We start from the raw sequence: 21,503 nt of genomic DNA on the forward strand, positions 1-21,503 counted from the left end.
AATAAGTAGGTTAGGGGCACTTTTCTCTCTTTAGAGGTTTTTCCCCCTAACCACAGTTAGTTCACTAACTACGGTTAGTGAAGGATAAGATTTTGTCACTTAGACAAAACCTTTCCCTCTTCTTGTATTACTCACTTCATCTATTGCATATCGACGTTCAGCTCCCTTGCTCTCTCTCACTCTCTCTTTGTCTAACATTTGGTATCAGAGCATCTGCTTCTCTCCCCGGACTTCTGCCATTGTCCGTGTGTGAGAGTGCTCTTAGATCATGAGCTCCTGCTTTCTGGACTAGCTCCCACATTTTCTACTTCAGCTCCCAAGCTCACGTAGCTCAACCTACACACCAGCCTCTAGGTGTCGTACACTCTGCTCATCGTCCATACAAATCAGCCATACGAATCAGCGCCATACGCTCCGTTTCGAATCAGCCACCGTACATTGGTACCTGCTCGTCCGTACAGCTGTACCTGCATCAGCACCGTACGGTGATAGCTCCTGCACGCAAGCAGCCATACAACGTCCGTATGCTGTACGGATTTCAAATCTGCACTTTGCCGTACAACTGTGCAAGGCTTCCGTACGGTGTACGGCTTTTAAATCTGCACTTTGCCATACAACAATGCAAGGCTTCCGTACGGTACCTATAACCTGTACTGCTTGCTTCAACCGTACGTGCGCCACGCCATCAGCTCTAGTACCTACAAGCATCGTTTGAACGCTATTGTTTGTACAAGCTCAATCCATTAATTGGATTTCGTTGATGCACAGGTTCATTTGACGTAAAGTGGTATCTACAAATTCGTTTTTCATTTGCAGTCAAGCTTTTTAGCAGAAATTTGGGACTTGTGAGCATTCTGGAACACAGAATTGCTTTTTGGGTGAAATTTGGCTCAATTTCAGCTCAACATTTGGGGCTTTTGGCATTCGGATGCATTTTGGTAGTGTACAAGCAATTTGGGATTTTTGCAGAATTTTTTGGACTCAGTTTGAGCCACATCTGAGCACTTGGGAATTTTCATTGGGACACATTGGCAGTAGAATTTACTTCTTTTGCAAATAAATTGCAAATTGGGGCTTTCAGACAATTTGCCCCTTTTTGAGTTGCAATTTCTTGCAAAAATTTGGAGCTTTTTGCTTTGAACAGCAATTTCTTGCATTTTTGGGGCTTTCAAGCAATTTGCCCTCTTTTGGATGCAATTTCCCTGAAAATTTTGGGGCTTTTGGCATTCTGATGCAATTTGGCAGTGTACAAGCATTTTGGGACTGTAGCAGGTATTTTTGAGTGACATTGGAGAGCATTTGCAGGATAATTGAAGTGCATTCTGAGCCTTTGATAGGCTGTGACAGTATTTGTCACTGTGGGCAGATTTTTCTTTGCAGATTTTACTTGTGCATTTTATATCCCAAGAAGGGATTTCACTTGGTCAGTCTGCTGTATTTTTTGAGATTATCTCGTGAAAATGGCTCAGAACAACTCAAATGAGGTGTTCCGGATTCTCACACAGGAGGATAAGTTGGATGGCACCAACTACTCCTTGTGGAGTTTCATGGTTCCACTGATGGCACATATTTCAGAATTTCAGATGTACTATATGTGCCAGGGATAAAGAAGAATTTGCTTTCAGTGTCCTCACTCAATAGAGGAGGATTTCAGGTTGTTTTTTATGATGATAAGTGTGTAGTCAGAGACAAAGAAAATGACTATGCTTTGATGTTGTCTGGCACTTTGTATCGGGGTCTTTTTTAGCTTGATCTATATGAAAAAAGATCCCATCTTGCATTATCAGTTAGCACTCCCACTGCTGCGATGCAGTATGCCGAGTTATGGCACGCCAGGTATGGACACATGAACTATGGTAGCTTAATGACACTTCAGAGGCATGATATGGTTGATGCATTGCCTCCCTTGGAGTTGCCTCCTCCTCATGCATGTGAAGGCTGCATACTTGGCAAAATGCACGGACTTCCCTTCAAAAAGGATGGTGCAATGAAAGCTACACGAAAATTACAGCTTATTCACAATGATGTCTGCGGTCCCATGAGGACACTTGCTTTTGGGGGTTATCTCTATTTTGTTACATTCATAGATGACTTTACCAACTACACTTGGGTCTATGGTCTCAAGGCAAAATCAAAAGTGTTTATGCATTTCTAACACTTTGTGGCTATGGTTGAGAATGAGACAGGACTCAAGGTGCAAACACTTCGAAAAAGATCAAGGGGGGGAGTATATGTCTCATAAATTTGAGACATTTTTGAAAGAAAAAGGCATCATGCATCAACTTACAGTGAGGCTTACACCTCAACAGAATGGCAAAGCTGAGCGAAAGAATCGCACCGCCATGGAAATGGATAGATGCATGCTCACAAGTAAGAAGTTGCCTCACAGGCTTTGGCTAGAAGGCCTCATGTGTGCCAACTATATTTTAAATCGGACTCCTACAAAGGCTTTGAAGACAATCACTCCCTATGAGGCATGGCATGGGAGAAAGCCTTCAGTGGACCATTTCAGAGTTTTTGGTTGTGTTGCATATGCCCGCGTGCCTGTGGAGTTCACACACAAGTTTAAATAAGGCATTCAAATGCATTTTTGTAGGATATAGTTCACAAAGCAAAGGCTGTCGTCTCTACAATCCTGCTACACGTAAGATTTTTGTTATTAGAGATGTTATATTCTCTGAAAATTCTGCATACACATGCTGAATTACAGATTCCAGCCTCTTCGGATAATGTGTTTGAGGGGATGCTAGCATCCTATAGCATTTGGTTGCCCCACTGAAACTCAAAATTTACAGCAACCTCCGCCAGATCCACATGTACAGATTCAGCCCCCAGCTGATTTAGTACAACCTCAGGGTGTGGATGAAGTTGTTAGGCAAGAAATTCAAGAGATACACGCAGCCAAAACAGTCCCGAATTGGTTGCTTCAGACTCTCAGGGAGAGTAAGCTTGAGGCTCCATTGCCTGGTAGGACTCGTAGTGCAGTAAGGCACACGAGGAGGGCTCTTTCAGTTGAATCAACTTATGCAGGTACTCTTCTTGATGAGGAAGAACCTAAGACATTTGAAGAAGCAAAGGATAATGTGCATTGGATGAATGCCATGCACGATGAATTGCAATCCATTCATAAAAATCAGACTTGGGATGTCGTGGATTTGCCACCATGTAAAAATGCCATAGATACACGTTGGGTTTTCAAAGACAAAAGAAAGCCAGATGGGTCCATTGATCGGTACAAGGCAAGGCTGGTTGCAAAAGGATATGCTCAGAAAAAGGGCATAGATTATGAGGAGACTTTTGCTCCTACATCCAGGATGACCACCATCAGGTTAGTTATAGCAATGGCTGCAAATTTTGAATGGAATGTTCATCAGTTGGACATTAAAACAACTTTCCTTAATGGAGACTTGTTGGAAGAGGTTTATGTCAAACAACCTCCGGGCTTTGAAATTTTAGGAAATGCACATCAGGTATGCAAGCTGAATAAAGCTTTGTATGGGCTGAAACAAGCCCCACGTGCATGGTATGCAAAAATTGATGCCTTTCTAACCAACAAGGGGCTGCACAATAGTCCAACTAAGAGCACCCTCTACATCAAGAAGGATGGGGGGGATATTTTGGTCATCATTCTTTATGTAGATGACATGCTACTCATCGGATCAAATGAGGAAGTAATTGCAGATTTCAAAGTCCAATTGAAAGCTACATTTGATATGTCAGACTTGGGCTTGTTACATTTCTTTTTGGGGATCCAGTTTATTCAAGAGAAACGTGGCATTGCTATGTTTTAGTCCAAGTATGTTCAAAAGCTCTTGGACAGATTCAACATGCATGATTGCAAGCCTATGTCCACTCCCATGGAGCCAAGGCTGAAGCTTACAATGCATGATGCCGGTGAATCAATTGCCCTTAACCACAATTAGTGCGTTAGTGTGGTTTTGTCACATCCACACTGTCACGTGAATGTACTACAAGACCGTGACAACTTTGGTTTTAAAAGTCCAAGCATGGGCTTAATAATGTGTAATTAAACGCGGCATGGTGCCTAGCAATTAATCCCTAGGCCCAAAGGCATTCTTAGAAATTAAAAGAGTGGTTGTTGGGAAATGATGATGTGGCAGTTTTAATGGGCCCCCCTAGAGATACTGCAGTTTTAATGGGCCCCCCTAAAGGACCATGTACCTTCAGTGGCCCCCCTAGAGTTCCAGGTGGCTCTAGTGCCTTCTACATGCTCCTTTGCCATTCATGGACCTTCCTGGGCCTTCTAAACTTCACATGTGTGGTTTTCTCTCTCATCTTCTCCCTTTGTTGAGATTTTGGACTGGTTTTTCAGCCTCCTTCAGCTGAATTCCGTTTTTTTTCATAACTCCTCACCCGTTTGGATTCCTCGACTTCTGTTTGGCCCAATGGCTTCCCCTCTGCCTCCCCTTCATAGTGATATGCTTTTCCCTCCGTGCGTTTGGCAAAACGGGCAGAGCTGAGCACTTCTATTGCTGGTCGAATTTGCAAAAGTGGCTTTTTCTAGACCTTTTTGCTTCTACCGCCTCCTGGGGCTCTCCTCTTGCAAAACTACAGTTTTCTTTTGAATTTTGAGTGGTCCCACGCGCTAGTTGACTGGTTTTTCTCAGTTTGGAGGACTTTTTGGCGATGAAACTTCTCCAAAACCTTCTCAATGCATTCCTCTCTGAAGCGCGCTTCTTTTGAGCCCAAGAACTCCCATTTCTTCGCGACAGAAGTGCTTCTTTTCGCATTTTTCAGTGGAATTCGTGCTGGTCGGCTCTTGTAAATGCTCTTTCTTCATGCCTTTGCACTCCTCTTTGGCTGAGACTGCAATTGGGCATTGGCTACTATGTCCTCTTGGCGATTAAGGACTTGGTTCGAGTTTTCAGGGCTTGTGTGATTGCATCGGGACAGCCAATGGAATTGCACTCGGAAAAGAGAATGCCTTTGGGTTGAGCCTATGGGTTAAGTACACTTATGTGATGGTGTTCTATGCTTGAAAGCCTTGCGAAGGCTTAGTGAATTGGGACTGCGTGCTTAGAGTTGCAGGGAAGGTCTCCCAGATGCAACTTGTAATCATTTAACTGTGAAATATAAAGAAATACCGAAAGGGGCGCCACGGTGTTTGGGGCCAATCGGGTGCACTTGTCTATGTTTGTTGAGCAGAGGCATTCTAGCCTCCATCCCTTTTTCAGTGGTTTTGTTTGTGAACAAATGGGTAAATGCCAAATGGTGATCATGCAATGGTTAATGGTTGTGATATATGCTTTGTGAGCTGTAAATAAGTACTGAAGTGATTAAAGGTTTAGTTCCACTGCCCTCTGAGTGATTAGAGGCCGGTTTCACACACTTGTAGTTCTCTAATCCAATTCAACGTTTTGCTCTCTGCTCTCTTGCTTGCTTCTTGCTCTTCAACATATGCTATCAGAGCCTCGTTGAGCTCCTGCCTCCAACCCAAGCTCCTTCCGTTCGTGCCTGCTACTCGTGCTCCTGCTACTGCTTATTAAAAGTGGCAGCGGAAGATGCAAACAAACTGAAGCTACAGAATCACACAGAGTACACTAGAGCCAACAAGATGTGCCACAAACAGATCTGCTATAACTCAGCCCATAAACCAAGGTAGCAACTGAAATACAAATTGTCCTGAACAGGCTGAGAAACAGGAGCTGCAGAAGGGGCTGAACTGAAGCAGAGGAAAGGGGCACAAGGAGGCTGCAGCTTGAGAGCACGGAGGCTGGAGGAGCCTAAAGCGTGGAGGCAGGAGCCTGGGAGCGAGAAGGCTAGAGGAGCCTGAACCGAGGAGGCAGGAGCCTGGGAATGAGGAGGCTGAATGAGCCTGGAGCGAAGAGGCAGGAACCTGGGAACAAGGAGACTAAAGAGGCCTGGAGCAAGGAGGCAGGAGCCTGGGAAAGAGGAGGGATCTGCAGAGGGAGCGTGGGCAGCCAACAGGGGAGCTGAGGGGCTCTGGTAGGGACAGCCAGGAGCAGGCAATGACTGGAGCCTCGAGGAGCTGCTGGAGTGAGTGAAGAAATGAGGAAGGGGGAGGGCCCTTATATAGGGAAGGCCAGGAGGGTCGGTCTAGTTGGCCTAGACCGACCAGCCTGGTCGGTCAGCCAACTGGGCCGACCAACTGGTCGGCCAGGACCTGGTCTGCCAGAGGCTGGTCGGCCAGTCTACCCCCTCTGGCCCCCTGCTGCGTGGGAGCTGGTCGGCCAGTCTACCCCCTCTGGCCCTGCTGCGTGGGGGCTGGGGTGCATCCTGGAGATGTCAGTCTCAACACCTCCTCTCAGCTCCAGGGTGTGGCACAAGACCCAGAGAGCTAGCATGATGCCGGAGAAGGGGAGAGGAAACAGGTTTGGTAAAAATGTCAGCGACGTTGTCGGTAGTGGTGCTGAAGAGGAGCAAAATGGTACCATCAAGAACCTTCTCTCGCGTGTAGTGGTACTGAATTTCGATGTGTTTTGTCCAAGCATGGAAAACCGGATTGCGAGCAAGGGCAATACAGCTTTGATTGTCACAAAAAAGTGTGGTAGGAGCGGGTTGCTGACAACCACAATCGAGAAGAAGGCGCCGAAGCCATACAGCCTCACAGGTGGCACTACACATAGCACGATACTCAGCCTCGATGGAGGATAGGGCGACCGTGGGTTGGCGTTTACTGGACCAAGAGATAGCCGCAGAGCCAAAGGAGAAAACATAGCCCGTGGTAGAGCGGCGAGAATCGGGGTCGCCAGCCCAATCAGAGTCACTCCAACCTCGGAGAGTGAGCGGGGAAGGAGAGGAACCACCGGCAGTATATAGGAGCCCGAAAGTAGAGGTCCCCTGAAGATAGCAGAGGAGACGTCGAGCAGCCTGCCAATGAGAAAGCGAAGGGGTTTGCATGAAGGTACTGAGGGTGCCGACAGAGAAGCCGAGATCCAGTCGAGTGTTAAGTAGCCAGATAAGAGAACCAACAAGCTGGCGGTAGAGGGAGGCATCAGGATAAGCAGTGGACCCAGAAGCAAAGAGTTTAGAGTTGGGATCCATGGGAGAAGTGATGGGCCGACAGTCAGCCATGTGGAAAGTTTCGAGGAGCTCGTGAATATAGCGCTGCTGAGAGACAAAATATCCCCTCTTGGTCTGCCAAATCTCAAGACCCAAGAAAAAATGGAGGAGGCCCATATCCGTCATCTCAAATTCAGTTTGAAAGCAACTTTAATGGCAAGGATATGATTGGTATGACTCCCAGTAAGTATTAGATCATCCACATAAAGAATGATGAAGGTATGAAGCTGTCCTTCATGAAAGAGATATAGATTGGGATCAGCCAGAGAGCGATGAAGCCCTTGGCGGCAGAAGAAGGTATCAATACGCTGATTCCAGGCCCTAGGAGCTTGCTTGAGACCGTAGAGGGCCTTGCGAAGGCGACAGACCATGGAAGGAGAACGAGAATCAATGAAGCCGGGTGGCTGATCCACATATACCTCTTCTTGAAGATCACCATTCAAAAACGCAGATTTGACGTCCATTTGAAAAATGGGCCACTGATGGTGGGCCGCAAGAGCAAGGATCGTTGGGATGGTGCTCATCCGGGCGGTAGGTGCAAAGGTCTCCCCATAGTCGATGCCGGGTCGTTGGGCATAGCCTTTAGCCACCAGCCGAGCTTTATACTTGTCGACAGAACCATCAGAGGCGTACTTTGTTTTGAATATCCACCGGACACCGATTACGGAACGGTGTGAGGGACGAGGAACAAGGTCCCAGGTATGGTTCCGAAGAAGAGCATGAATTTCCGCTTCCATAGCCTGTTTCCAATGAGGCTGGGCCAGAGCCTGAGCAACGGTAGTGGGCTCGCGAGTGGCGAGGATGCGAGACATAAGGGCGTAATTGACATGGAGGGGATTAGAAGAGGACGGTGGGGGGTGGCGATGAGAGCGACGAGGCCCATCATCAGGGTGTGGTTCGGAGTAGGGATCCTCAAGGCCGGATGAGCGGAGAGTATCAATGAGCCATCGCGGAACATGTACCGAGCGGGGTTCCAAGGGAGGAGCAGACGAGGGTGGAGCCGGAGAAGGAGGCGGAGAAGAGAATAGGAGGTGATGTAACGGGGGACGAGGCAGGTGGAGGGATAGAGGGCTCCGGGGCATCGGACGGATCTCCAAGAACAGGAGGAGAGTCGGAGGATGGCGGAAAGACCTGCTCGTCGAAAAGGACATCCCTGCTCACGGAGATAATGCGGCGGCGAGGATCATATAGGCGATATCCAGTGGAGACGGAGTTGTAGCCTACGAACAAGAGCTTGTGGGACTTAGGATCAAGCTTTCCACGATCAGATTTAGGAATATGAACATAAGCATCACAGTCAAATACCCGAAAATGGGAAACATCGGGCTTAGATCCATAGTAAGCCTGATAAGGGGTCATGTCTGGAACCGCTGATGTCGGAGAGCGGTTAAGAGTATGGATTGCTGTCATCATGGCCTCGGCCCAGAGGGACTGAGGGAGTTGACTGTGAGTCAACATTGTCCGAGCCATTTCAACGCCGGTACGATGTTTACGTTCAACCACACCATTATCAGAAGGGGTACCTGTGTTGGCAAATTCCCGTTTGACACCATGACTACTCAAGAACCGATCAAACTCGAGAGAGGTGAACTCACCACCCTTATCAGCACGAAGAATTTTGAGCGAGTGGTTGGATTCTTTTTTGACCAGGGCCAGCCAGGTCTGGAAACGACTGAAAGCCAGATCCTTGTGGGAAAGAAAATAGATCCAAGAATAGCGACTGAAGTCATCAACAAGGAGCATGTAGTACGAGGCTCCCCCGAGTGACATAACCTGCATAGGGCCACATAGGTCGAGGTGAACAAGACCAAGGGGAACGGTGGCACGGCGAGAGGCATGATGGGCGAACGGCTCGCGATGTTGTTTGCCCAATATACAAGAGGGACAGAGACCTTGGCGAGCGCCGACGTTAGGGAGGCCGAGGACAAGCTGGTCACGGAAAGCACGATGGAGAGCATCAATGCGTAGATGACCAAACCGATAGTGCCAAAGGTCGCCAAGAGAGGTGCCTGTAAGGGAGGGAAGGGCGACAAGCTTGTAGATACCATTGGTAGAATGGCCGGTCCAAACCGGCTGTCCGGTAGCACGATCGCGGATGGTAACAGAGGCCGCTTCAAACTCAACCTTCATATTGTTTTGACAAATCTGATGAACCGAAAGGAGATGAAAGCCGAGACGGAACATAAAGAACACGAGAGGAGTGTTTACCCCCTTTGCCATCAGGAATAATATCAAGAGAGCCCTCTGAATGAACAGGAATAGAGTGCTTGTCGCCGATGCAGACACGACCAGAATGAGGGGTGAGATCCTGGAGCAGCGAGGAGGAGGGGGTCATATGCCGAGAGGCCCCACTATCAACGATCCATTCATGAGCATCGGAACTATGGAGAGCCAATGACTCTACTGCAGGAAGGGGTACCGAATTCAAGAGCTCAAGGTGAATAAATGCAGGGGTGGGGGTAAGGGAAGCATCAGCCGCAGCGGCCATGGGTGCGTCAGCTCGTCTGTGTTTGCGGTAGGGACAATTGCGCCAATAATGGCCAGGAGTGCCACAGTGATTGCAATTACCTTTGGGAGCAGGACGATCACTGGAGGGCTCTGAAGAAGATGAGTTAGTGGCAGAGGACGGAGCATTCTTGGATCGAGGTTTGGGACGGTGGGCCACAAGAGCCTCAGAAGAACCATCAGAGGTTTTAATGAACTGTTCCTCCTGATCCATCATCATGGGGACAAGTTCCTCCCAAGTGATGGTGCTGAGGCGGCCAGAGGTAATAAGAGAAGAATAGAATGCTGCGTATCGACTGTCAGTAATAACATGAGATAAGAGAGTAATAGCCATATCTTCGGAGGAGATAGCCTTGCCTGCATGGAGGATGTCCTGATGCATGCTCTGCATTTTATTGATGTGGTCCCGTATGGAAGGGGAAGTAGCCGGATCGAGGCGACGAAGCTGAACTTCCAAGGAGATACGTTTCATGGGAGTGACGCGAAGGTACAAGCCATCAAGGAATTCCCAGATAGCACGTGAAGAAGTAAGGTGCTTGATATGATTGAGAACCCCTGGTTGACAATTGAGAAAAATGAACGAGCGTACACGAGCATTCAATTTGTCCCAGATAAGAGAAGCATGAGGATCCTCCTCAGGAGACGGACGAGGGATCCCGGGATCAACAAACTCGGCAAGATCATAAGATTCCAATACAGACGCCATCTGAATTTTCCAAAGGGAATAGTTGGTCCCATCTAACTGCCGAGCATCTGGAAATGTAGGAAGAGTGGGGATGCGTACAGGCTTGTCAGACTCTTGAAAGAAGCTGGACATAGGGGGAACGCGAAGATCCTGAGCAGAATCCTTTGTTTCATCAGCCATGACTGAAACCAGGGAGTGGACAGCAACCAAGGGCTGAAGAGAACGGGGCTGGTGAGCAGATCGAAATCTAGAACGGAGCTGCCGACAGGCAGCAAAAAATATATATATATATAGGGGAAGAGGAGAGCTCTGTATTCAGCGGGAAAGAGAGTTGCTGACAAGGACAAGCTTCTTCAACTTCATCAATACAGGAGCTCCAAGATCAGAGAGTATTCTGGGGCTCTGATACCATATTAAAAGTGGCAGCGGAAGATGCAAACAAACTGAAGCTACAGAATCACACAGAGTACACTAGAGCCAACAAGATGTGCCACAAACAGATCTGCTATAACTCAGCCCATAAACCAGGGCAGCAACTGAAATACAAATTGTCCTGAACAGGCTGAGAAACAGGAGCTGCAGAAGGGGCTGAACTGAAGCAGAGGAAAGGGGCACAAGGAGGCTGCAGCCTGAGAGCACGGAGGCTGGAGGAGCCTGAAGCGAGGAGGCAGGAGCCTGGGAGCGAGAAGGCTAGAGGAGCCTGAACCGAGGAGGCAGGAGCCTGGGAATGAGGAGGCTGAATGAGCCTGGAGCGAAGAGGCAGGAACCTGGGAACAAGGAGACTGAAGAAGCCTGGAGCAAGGAGGCAGGAGCCTGGGAAAGAGGAGGGATCTGCAGAGGGAGCGTGGGCAGCCAACAGGGGAGCTGAGGGGCTCTGGTAGGGACAGCCAGGAGCAGGCAATGACTGGAGCCTCGAGGAGCTGCTGGAGTGAGTGAAGAAATGAGGAAGGGGGAGGGCCCTTATATAGGGAAGGCCACGAGGGTCGGTCTAGTTGGCCTAGACTGACCAGCCTGGTCGGTCAGCCAACTGGGCCGACCAGCTGGTCGGCCAGGGGCTGGTCGGCCAGGACCTGGTCGGCCAGAGGCTGGTCGGCCAGTCTACCCCCTTTGGCCCCCTGCTGCGTGGGAGCTGGTCGGCCAGTCTACCCCCCTCTGGCCCTGCTGCGTGGGGGCTGGGGTGCATCCTGGAGATGTCAGTCTCAACACTGCTACGTGCACCAGTCCATACAATCAATACCATCCCTTACAATCCGTGCATCGCTGATGCTTCCGTACGCTTCAACCTGCCAGCCTCTTCTGTACCACACGTGGAGTCTGTACGCCGTACAAGCTACAACTCGTCCATACAGTCGCCATCCATACAGCTCCCGTCATCCGTACATCTCTCTCTCTCTCTCTCTCTCTCTTCCTGTCCCTGTCCCTGTCCCTCTTGAGCCCGATCCCTATCCCTATCCCTATCCCTCTCTCTAGGAGTACAGTTGCCATATCTCTCCCACCAGGAGACAGGTTGCAACTATGTCTCTCGGAGCCTAGCCGTAGGTCGACCAAAGGAGAGGCTGTGATTGCGGAACAATAGAAGTTCATCCTCCAGTCTTCGTTGCATCTCCAAGTCACCACCCGTCCAATTTTGTAGATACTGTTGCATCCCCTCCTCCAACTCGTCATTCTCATATTGCTCTTGACTGCGCCAGAGCGGATGCAATACATGTGCCACCGCATGGATTGGGCGGTGGAACCAATTCCACCGCTTATTCCATATAGCACGGATGGACTCAACCCTAAATCATGCCACAAGAAATTAGAATGCATTATGCATGCAAAATTCATAGACTATAGATAATAATACATACATAATATATATCTGAAAATTCCAGGCTTCATGATAACAAATTGCCATTTAGTAACTGCAACAATTATACATATTACAAAAGTAAAAAGTCTTACTTATCAGGCGATAGGGAAGTGTTTCTGTTGAGGGCCTCTCCAATCTTGTCCATAAACTCGTACAAGAGCCCTAATGTGCTTCCCTCCATGTCTGTGATGCGAAGCACCATGTAGATAGGATTAATCGATTTGATTAATGCCTCCGCCTGATTCCACCAAGACTCATCCATGATCATGCGAAAAAATTTGATAGACTTTGCTTGGCCTCTATCATCCCAATCTCCCCACTCCCGAGACACAACCGTGCGCAACAAGCCCTAGCGCACTCGCACAAGCCTCTCCACCACTATGAACATGTAAGCAAACCTTGTGGTTGGAGGTTTCAATAGCTCAAGGTCACTGTAAGCCCGATAGATGCTGAGGACTTTGGGTCTCTTCGTGACAAACTTCACGATACTGCGGGCTGTGGAGAAGATGGCATCAATCCAAGGTATCTTCCCTAGGTCCTCGATCAAAAGATCAAGGCAATGTGAGGCACAGGGTGTCCACACAATCTTAGGGAACTCATCTTCTAACATGGCACCCATTGACACACAATTGTTGCCATTATCTGTCACCACCTGCACCACATACTCAACACCTATCTCCATAATGGCTGCCCGTAAATGCTCCCAAATATACAGCCCTGTAATCACTGTACCTGCAGTGGAAGCGTCTATGGCTCTCAAGAACATGGTTCCCTTGCAAGAAGACACTAAAATATTGTACACATTCCTCTTGCGTGCATCTGACCATCCATCGCATAAGAGTGTGCATCCATATTTTTTCCAAGTCTCTTTCAAGGGCTTCATTTGGTCTTCCACACATTCCCTCTCTCTTCTTAGCTCTCTTGTCCGCAAGGCCTCATATGTAGGCCCTTCCCATTCATACCCAATGCGGCTTATGGCTCTCATGGCCTTCCTCCATCGTGTAGTCTTCGCCACATGAAAGGGTATTGCACATTGTATGAAGAGCTTTGTGAGCTCACTAGTGGCCTCCTTCACTGCTTGCTTTTGCAAGCGTGCTTGAATGCTAGACCTTTGCAGTGATCCTCTTTTCCCCGCACTAGCATCCACACTAATTGATCCATGTGGCAAGGGTGTTCTTGTGGCACTAGGACCCGCGCTCAATGTAGTTGATGCCCCTCTACTTCTCTTTGCAGAACCCAATGTGCTGGCATCATCCAATGGCTCAGTGTCAGCAGCCTCTTCTTCATCTTGCAGCCCTTGTCCTCCACTTTTTGCAGCCAAGGCTGCCATACGCGCACGCTTCCATTCTGTTAGGCCACCTTTCATTGCAGTAGGCACGAACTCACAAGGTCCTACATCCTTGCTGGGAACACCTGCTAGATGGTCTTTCACCCGTGTGACAGACCCCGTCTTGCTTATGCCGCAATAGTTGCATCTCCACTTCTTGGAGCCATCGCCTCCTTTATAGCTATCCAGGAGGGAGACATGGACCCAATAAGCATCTCTCGGCATTGAGGAGGATGGAGAGGTGAGAAGGAGGATGGAGAGGTCACAAGTGACTCGTGAGAAAGGATGGGAGGTAGACCGTAGAAGGAGGATGGAGAGATAGAGGTAAAAGAGGATGGAGAGGATGGAGAGGTAGAAGTGAAGGAGGATGGAGAGGAGGAGGATGGAGAGGTAGAAGGTAAGATTAAAGAGAGGATGGAGAGAAGAAGGATGGAGGGATGGAGTCAAGAGAGCAGGCTGCCAAGCTGCAGGCTGCAGCTTGCAGGATGGAGAAGATGGAGCAAAGGATGAAGAGGATGGAGAGAGCTCAGAGAAGGATGGAGGTGAGGGTAGGTCCAAGAGCAAAGGATGGGATGGAGAGAGCTTGAAGAAGGTGGAGAGAGGAGGAAGGATGCACAAGAGGAGTAGAACAGGCGGGAGGCGGCGAAAGACGAAGAGAAGCGCCGAAATCCCGTTTTTAGGGTTAGGTGAAAAAACAAAAATTACAAAACGGCGTTTCTTGACGAAACGCCATTTCCGTTTCGGCGTTTCCGTTTCTGCCCACGAAACGGGCGTTTCGTGCAACTATGTTCCCCATCAAGTTTAGTAAAACCCGCGTGGGTCTTGGTGGTTGAGGCTCTGGTTCATGTCGTTGTGTGTGTGTGTTCGATCCTTGTGGTCGACTTCGGATACGCCTAGTGTGTGCGTCTTGGGATTGTTCCTACGAAGTTAAAAAAAAACTCTCTCTCTCTCTCTCTCTCTCTCTCTCTCTCTCTCTCTATATATATATATATATATATATATATATATCACACACCATGTTTCCTTCATGGTATCAGAGCAAGTCAGCCCTTTCCTAATCGGCCCTACCACGTCATCAGCCTCTTCAAGCCGTAACCCTAACTCTCCTCAACCCTCTCCTATTTTTTTTAATTTTTTTTTCAAAGAAAGGAACCTTCTATTAATGCTTAAGATTTCATACAAAACAACAGCCCCGAAGGTGCTGAGTATGAAAAAACCGGCCTGTTCCAGAGAAGCCCAGCTTACTGCCTAGGGGATCTCGGGAACTGGGGCTAACAGCCAAGTGGGAGGACTATACAGCCAGCGAATCCCTCGCGGAGTGAAGATGTATAAAACACCTGCAAGCCAAGCCTTGCAGAAACGAGCACGCCTCTCAATAGTCGCCCTGGAGCCTGGAATCCCATGCTCCCAGGTGGCAGGTGGACCGTACAGTGTAAATGATATCTTGCCAGATGGCAACCAAGATAGCCGAGGGTGGAGCCGGGTGCTCTCCCATCACAAGATTGCAGCGAGCCACCCAAATGTTCCAAGCTGTGATGCTAGCTACCACCTCCCAAACACTGTCTTCCCTAGGAGAAGGAGGAGCTAGGGCGTCAGGGGGGGCTACCTCGTGGAGTGCAATCCTCTGGATGCTCTGACCATGTATCCAGTAGGCTGGGGAGATCTCATCAATCTGAAACACGTGTCCTCCCTCTGTCGACCAAGCCACCATCCCCCAGGTGTAGTCTTTGTGAAGACTCTGCATACGTGTCATGATCCTGAGGGCTCTCATCCAGATCCTCGCTGCGCTACAACAGCTCCATAGGCAATGTGGGATAGTCTCCAAGACACCATCTGATCAGCAATGGCACTGCCCCTCCACTCGCATCTACTCCAACCACGGGCTGATGAGCAAGCCTCCGTGGATTGCTAGCCAGAAGAAGTATGAAATCTTCCTCAGCGGCAAGCTGGACCACAACCGCGTCCAAAACTTGGAGCGAACATCCCGGGGCACTCTCTGGGTCACCCGGTGTCTCTCCCTCGAGGGAGTCCATCTTGACAAGTCCATTTGAAGTCTCCTGCTAATCCGTGTGGTGTAGGAAAAGAAAGGCACCTCATCTATCGTCTCAGCTAGGCTGCCCCTGGAGGGCCAGAACCACTCCATCGGGTCCCACTGGACCTCCTCATGGGTCTACCCTCGCATAGCCAGAGGCGCCATCTAGAATCTCCTGCGGGTCAGTGTGCATGATGCCCTCCGAGGCCTGAAGACGCTATAGCTCTGTGCTGGTCGATCGGGACCTAGTGGTTTGAAAGAACTGCTTTGTCATCCTATCTCCCCGTTGTACCCATCGAGCCCGGGAGAAATGATAGGAGAACTTAGCCTGCCATATCTCTGTGTCCAAAAGCGCGAGATGAGCGCTCTCCAATCTGTCACTAAGCCACTGCGAAACTGAGTCCTGCTCCCTGAGCCTCTCAATGGAGGCGAGGTCTCTCCTCAAAGCCCGCTCGCACTCCTAAAGGATCCTCCTCCGCCTAAGGGCGTGAGCCTGCAGCTCCACACTGCTCCTCTGAATCGCATCGGCCACCCACGCAGCCCAGCCCTCACTCGGTGCCACTATGAGTGCTCCCGGATCTCTACCATAACCTACTAAATCTCCTCGTCCTACAAGAGGTCCTCTGGAATGCGGACCGCCTTCGAGGAAGACCTCGGCGGGACTGATCCAAGTGAAGTACCACTCGAGAGTGGTCGGACATTGTGGTAACTGCCAGAATCCCGATAGAACCGCCTCTATGTAATGTCAAATCCCCAACATAGAAGCGGTCTAATCTCTCGAGCAATCCATTGTGTCTCCTCTATCCAAAGGAGAAGAGAAGGCTGCTAGGAGTTCTACTGAACTCTAGCTCTCTCCACGGGTCTCTGCCACTGATCATGAAAATGAACTGCTCCCAAGTATTACGCTCTGCTGGCATGTCTGAGAACGAGGCGCCGCCTTGCTTCTCTTCCCCAAACTCCAAGTTGTTGAAGTCCCCTCCAACAATCCAGGAGTCAACATCCGGAAGACACTCTGACAACCTCCTCCAAAAGGCCGTGCGGTGCTGTCTACACGCTAGGGCATACACATTCAGGATTCCAATCCTAGACTCTCCCGTCCGAACTCTCATCCAAACTACCCGTCCTGGAATGAGCTCGCCTTGATCGTAGACCTCTGAAGCCAAAGTCTGTGAGACTGAGATGCAGACCCCTCCGCTCCGTCCTACTGCGGGAGACCACTCCTGTGGACCTCTCCCTTGGAGAAGATAATGGTGTCGTCTGATGTCTGCTGTTGAAAACATGTGCTCTTGGATCATAAGGATGTCCACTGCCCGCCCTACCACTGCTCTCTGCAACTCTTGCCGGAGCATCAAGTACTACGGTTAACTACGAACACAATCGTGGAGCCCGTGTACGTTCTAGCTCACTATGGTCCAGCTCATGAGGACGGGGGAGTCGAGAACAAGGCTATCCTATGAGTGGGTGCATGTCCTAAAAAGACTACCTTGTATGATTTTGCCGAGGGTTTGGAGGACGAGTAGTTAGTGTCTGTGCGGCGTCATACTAGGGTGGATACCGGCTCAATACCGATCTTCCGTGCCCACTTCATCATGAAGGAGGCTTCCACCCCGAACAACTCCGCGCACAACTGGAGGGGTCAGAAGTGTGCCTGCTCCACCTTGACCTCCATCGACAATCTGATAACTCTGATCGCCAAACCACGCACCAGCTCCTCGCACGTGAAGCTCAGCTGAAAGTTCACCTCCGCGCCATGGGCGTACCAAAGATCTAGTCCCTGTGGTCCCATCCACTCATCCATCATAAGCATAATCTCATTACCTAAAATAGCATCAAACACCTCCGGGGATCACTTCTCCAACCCTGTGGAGGCAAACGAAAATCTTCAAACGGGGTGTGTCTGAGATCCCACTGCACTGATCAAACCCCCCTTTCGGAGCTAAACGACCATGAGCGTGACCTCCAATGGTAGAGGGTATGAGTCTGAAATCTCCAAATAGTTCCAAGATCCTAACCTCCAAAAGTCCCGCCGTAAGGGACGCCCAGGCTGAAAGTTGGGAGCTGCTGACCGAGAAGATGACCCTCGTCCCTCAGGATTCCTCTCTGAGCGGACCTGCTGCTACGATGAGGAAGTAGAAGGGGGCGCCGTCCTTCCCTTGCATGATGACAGGGGTGTCGAAGCGAAAGAAGCTCCTACTGAAGCAGAGAGAGGGACGGCGAAAGAGTGAGAGGTAGGGACGTGGGAGACAAAGGGCGAGGGGCGAGCGATGAGGGTGACCATAGCAAGGGGGACTGAGGGGAAGGGAGGGGACGGGGGGAATCCTGGGGGGAAAGGGGGAAGTGAAGAGGAGGAGTAGGAGGGGTCTAGAGGAGGGGGGGGAGGGGGAAGGGGAGGGAAAAAGACCACCATAGGCCCCCCTGCTGATCAGGCTCGTCGGGCTCTAGATCGGCTCCTCCACGGCCCTTGTCGGGCTAGCGTCTGTGGCTTCCGCCATCGCCGCATCTGGAGCTCGTGGGGCTCTCTGTTGCTGCAAGGGTGGGTGCGGAGGCTGAACTTCTGAAGCTGAAGGATCGACTGGATGGACAGTGGCCTCTGCTGCTGGGAAAGGTGGCTCCTGTTATTCCTCTTTCGAGGCCTCTTGGTCAACCCTGTCCCTCTCCCTGCGGTTGGCCCTCTCTCTGCAGCATTTGCGTGCCTGCTTGCTTGGTTTCTTTTTCTTTTTAACATGTGTCCAGTTCTCTTCCGAGGGGGTAACCCATGGGGTCTAAGACTCCTGCTGCTCCTACCTGAGAGGGCGTTGAACTCGATTCTGCTGACTCTGCCCACTCTGTGAAGGAGGAGGGGGAGGCGCACGAGGGAGGCCACAGGAGCAATCTCTGGCGAGCTGACCCGTCTGTCTACGTCGAAGACACTGGCCTGGTAACCCAGAGATCTCCACCCTCTGGTGAAGTGTACCCCCTTCCAAGGTATCGAGAAGGATCAGCTCTGGGAAGGACTCCGAGCTCTCCACCACCAGTCTGATCCTAGGAACTCCATCATCTACTAGAACGGAGGTGACCGTCTTTGGCTGGGACTCGAGCACTGTGCCAAATGCCCGACCAATGGAAGGGAGGATGGCTCGATACTCCTTGGGGAGCCCTGAGAAGCGGAGTGTAACCGAAAACCGTGGAACATGGTGTGTCGTATCCATGTCCTCCACTATGAACACGTGATACCAAGGAAAGAGGTAGGCAAGATGTGGGCCAAGGAGAATGGGGCTCTGCTCCACAAGTGTCGAGGCGGTGTCAGGGGAGCTCAACTCGATGAGGAAAACGCCTCGTCCATAGATGGTGACCTCTTGGATGTGGTCGGCGCGCACCTGTCTTCGTGTAGGCGTGAGGCCCACAATTCTACCCACGACCGCCTTGTCTTGGAGGGACTGGACTGCCTGCTGTACCTGTTGCTTGTCAACTGGGGAAAGAAGAACCTTAACAGCTGTGGGAGTCGAGGGTGCTACCATAGAGCCCCTCTGGCCAAACCAAAGGTCACCACCAAGATTTTCTTTCACCGTAACAAACACATGCTCCCGCTGCAGGGAGGCAAATGAAAAAGAACGAAGCGCAGAGGCGGAGGAGAGAGAAGGAGAGGGCAGGGGAGGAAGGAGGGAGCAAGGGAAGGAGGAGGAGGAAGGAATGAAGAAAATGAAGGAGGCAGGGGGAGGCAGAATGGCGGGGGGTGCGCTGGCAGGAGGGCAAAAGGGCGAGAGGAGGTGCGAGGCGGCAAGGAGGGGAGACGAGGAGGCGGAAGGAGGGAGGGAGCGGGGGCGGGGCAGAGGAGCAGCAAGGGGGAGGCGGAGCAAGGAAGGTAGCGGGCGGGGGGGCGGAGGTGGAGCGGGGGAGAAAGCAGGGCGGGAGGCAGAGGTGGAGCGGGGGAGATGGCAGCAAGGGGAGGCGGGGGAGATGGCAGCAAGGGGAGGCGGGGGAGAAGGCAGGGCTGGGGGCAGAGGTGGAGCAGGGAAGACAGAGTGGAGCGGAGAGGGGGGAGGGGCGAGGCGGAGCGAGGGTGAGGCAAGGAGGCAGGGCGGGCAGCAGGGGAGCAAACAGGCCGCCACGGGCAGCCTACAGGCCGACACGGGCAGAGGGGGGGGAGCTCACCGAGCAGCTCCTCCATCTCCTCCTCCACTCTGCTCAGCCCTCTCCTATGCAACCGCCCCATTTAACCTCTCCTCTTGCAGCCATTGGCATCAATTCTGAGTCTTCACAGCCTGCCGACTTCATCCGGACTTCCCCAAGTACTCTAGGCTCTTTTTGTGGCCTCCTTGCTTGATGGACGGTGCATTTATCAAGGCACGCCTGCATGTGTGGACCCTCGAGGTCATTTCCTAGCATTTCATCGCCAAAATCAGCATTTTGCTGCTGCATAGCCGCCTACATCAGAGCCATTTTCGAGCTGTTTTGAGGCTTCTAGCACACCTATATCCGCCTACTTTCAGTGCAGTGACCTGCTGCGGCACTTCAGAGTGCCTTGGTGAGCCGCCTTCCACATTTCGGACCTATCTCTGCATTTTGGAGTACCACAGGCCATCGACTAGTTGCTGGAGACGGCTACAGCAGCACTTCATCCACCACCTTGCACACATGGAGATTGTTGTTCCATTTCAAAGCTCCACCTCACTTGCTGGTTATTCATTTCAGCTTGCTGCCCGCCTCCACAAAGCCATTTTCCATCACGACTTCCTTGTCTGCTAGTTTCTTGCTCATGGAGAAGTTCAACGGGGAAGGCTTTCCAACATGGCAAACCAAGATGGATACACTTGATCAGCAACAACGCAAGTTATGGAAGCAACAGAATGCAAGAGCCATTGCTCTCATTGGTCTTTGCTCAGCCCACTCTCTCATTCATCATGTGGACTTCAAGTCGAATACTAAAGGGATTTGGGATCACCTTGAGACCTATTTGGTGATAAAATCACCAACTCCAAAGTCCTTTCGAAGCTCAAGTTCTATGATTTGAAAATGGAAGAGAGTGAAGAGTTGAGTGATCATCTAGCAAGGTTTCAATCCCTTGTTCAACAACTCTCAAGCTTGAAAAGCACGCCTAATGATGAGGATAAGATGGCTGTCCTTATGAAGAGTATGCATTGGATGCCTCGTTTTGAGCAAACTCTGTTCTACGCCTTGCTGTTGAGATCGGAGTCCTAGTGTGTGTGTGTGGTCCTAGAGTCCTAGGAGTGTCCTACAGTTGTGTGAGTGTGAAGAGTCTTGAGGCTACTTATGCCACCTCATGTGGTAGGTGTGATTCCTCCCTTAGATTATAGGATCTAGATTCTCTTGTGTGTGACCTCATCTATGAGGTGTTTGTGTGGGAAGATAAGGCTTGCCCAGCCTATAAAAGAGGCTATGTACTTGCTGTGAAGAAATCAATCAATCCACATCAGTTCGTGCCTCAGCTCGTCTCCAATCATGTGTCTCTCACCTTCTCCCCATTTTCAACAGTTGGTATCAGAGCCATGCTGAAGCATCCTGCCCATCCTTCGCTGCCATGTCTCCACTCTGCTGCGCCACTCTGCTACCGCCTCTGTTCGCTCTTCTACTAGCCCACGCTGCTGCTCCCGCTTCTGCTCTACGCTGCGCCATTCTGCCCGCTATCTCCTATGCTGCACCATTCTGCCCGCTACCTTTAGCCTCTCTCGCAACTGCTCCCTCGCTCAACGCTGATGGTGCCTCGAACTCCGGACCTTCAGTTTACACTACCTCCAGCAGAAGCGTGGTGAGCTGCTGGCTGAGAAGATGCCCGCAACTGCATGAAGGAGCTGATCTACATCGACATGTGCTACGGCTGGACTGTTGCGCCATACAACCTGACCTCTGCAGCTGTTGTATGATCTGCCATACAATCTGCCGTACGATCTACCGTACTGACGTACGATTTGCCGTACAGCAGGCCCGTACCAAACAGCCTCGAAATCTGCGCCACTCGGATGCTACTGCCCTGATTCTCCTCTCCCCGCTCCAAATGCCTCACCAACGGCCAATCCTTTAGTCAGCCCAGAAGCCCCTTCATCGACCTACAAGAAGATCG

The 21,503-nt window shown here is 50.6% G+C and overlaps 1 protein-coding gene across 2 annotated transcripts in view; it reads right to left on the reverse strand.

Annotated features, from left to right (window-relative positions):
- LOC147888905 (putative DEAD-box ATP-dependent RNA helicase 29) overlaps positions 1-21,503 on the reverse strand; it is a 62,410-nt gene that overhangs the window by 17,538 nt on the left and 23,369 nt on the right. The gene's annotated exons all lie outside the window — the stretch shown is intronic.

The sequence above is a fragment of the Dipteris shenzhenensis genome, chromosome 21, assembly GCF_047967505.1.
Source record: "Dipteris shenzhenensis isolate YYH24624 ecotype China chromosome 21, Dip_SZ_1.0, whole genome shotgun sequence".
Taxonomy (NCBI): Eukaryota; Viridiplantae; Streptophyta; class Polypodiopsida; order Gleicheniales; family Dipteridaceae; genus Dipteris; species Dipteris shenzhenensis.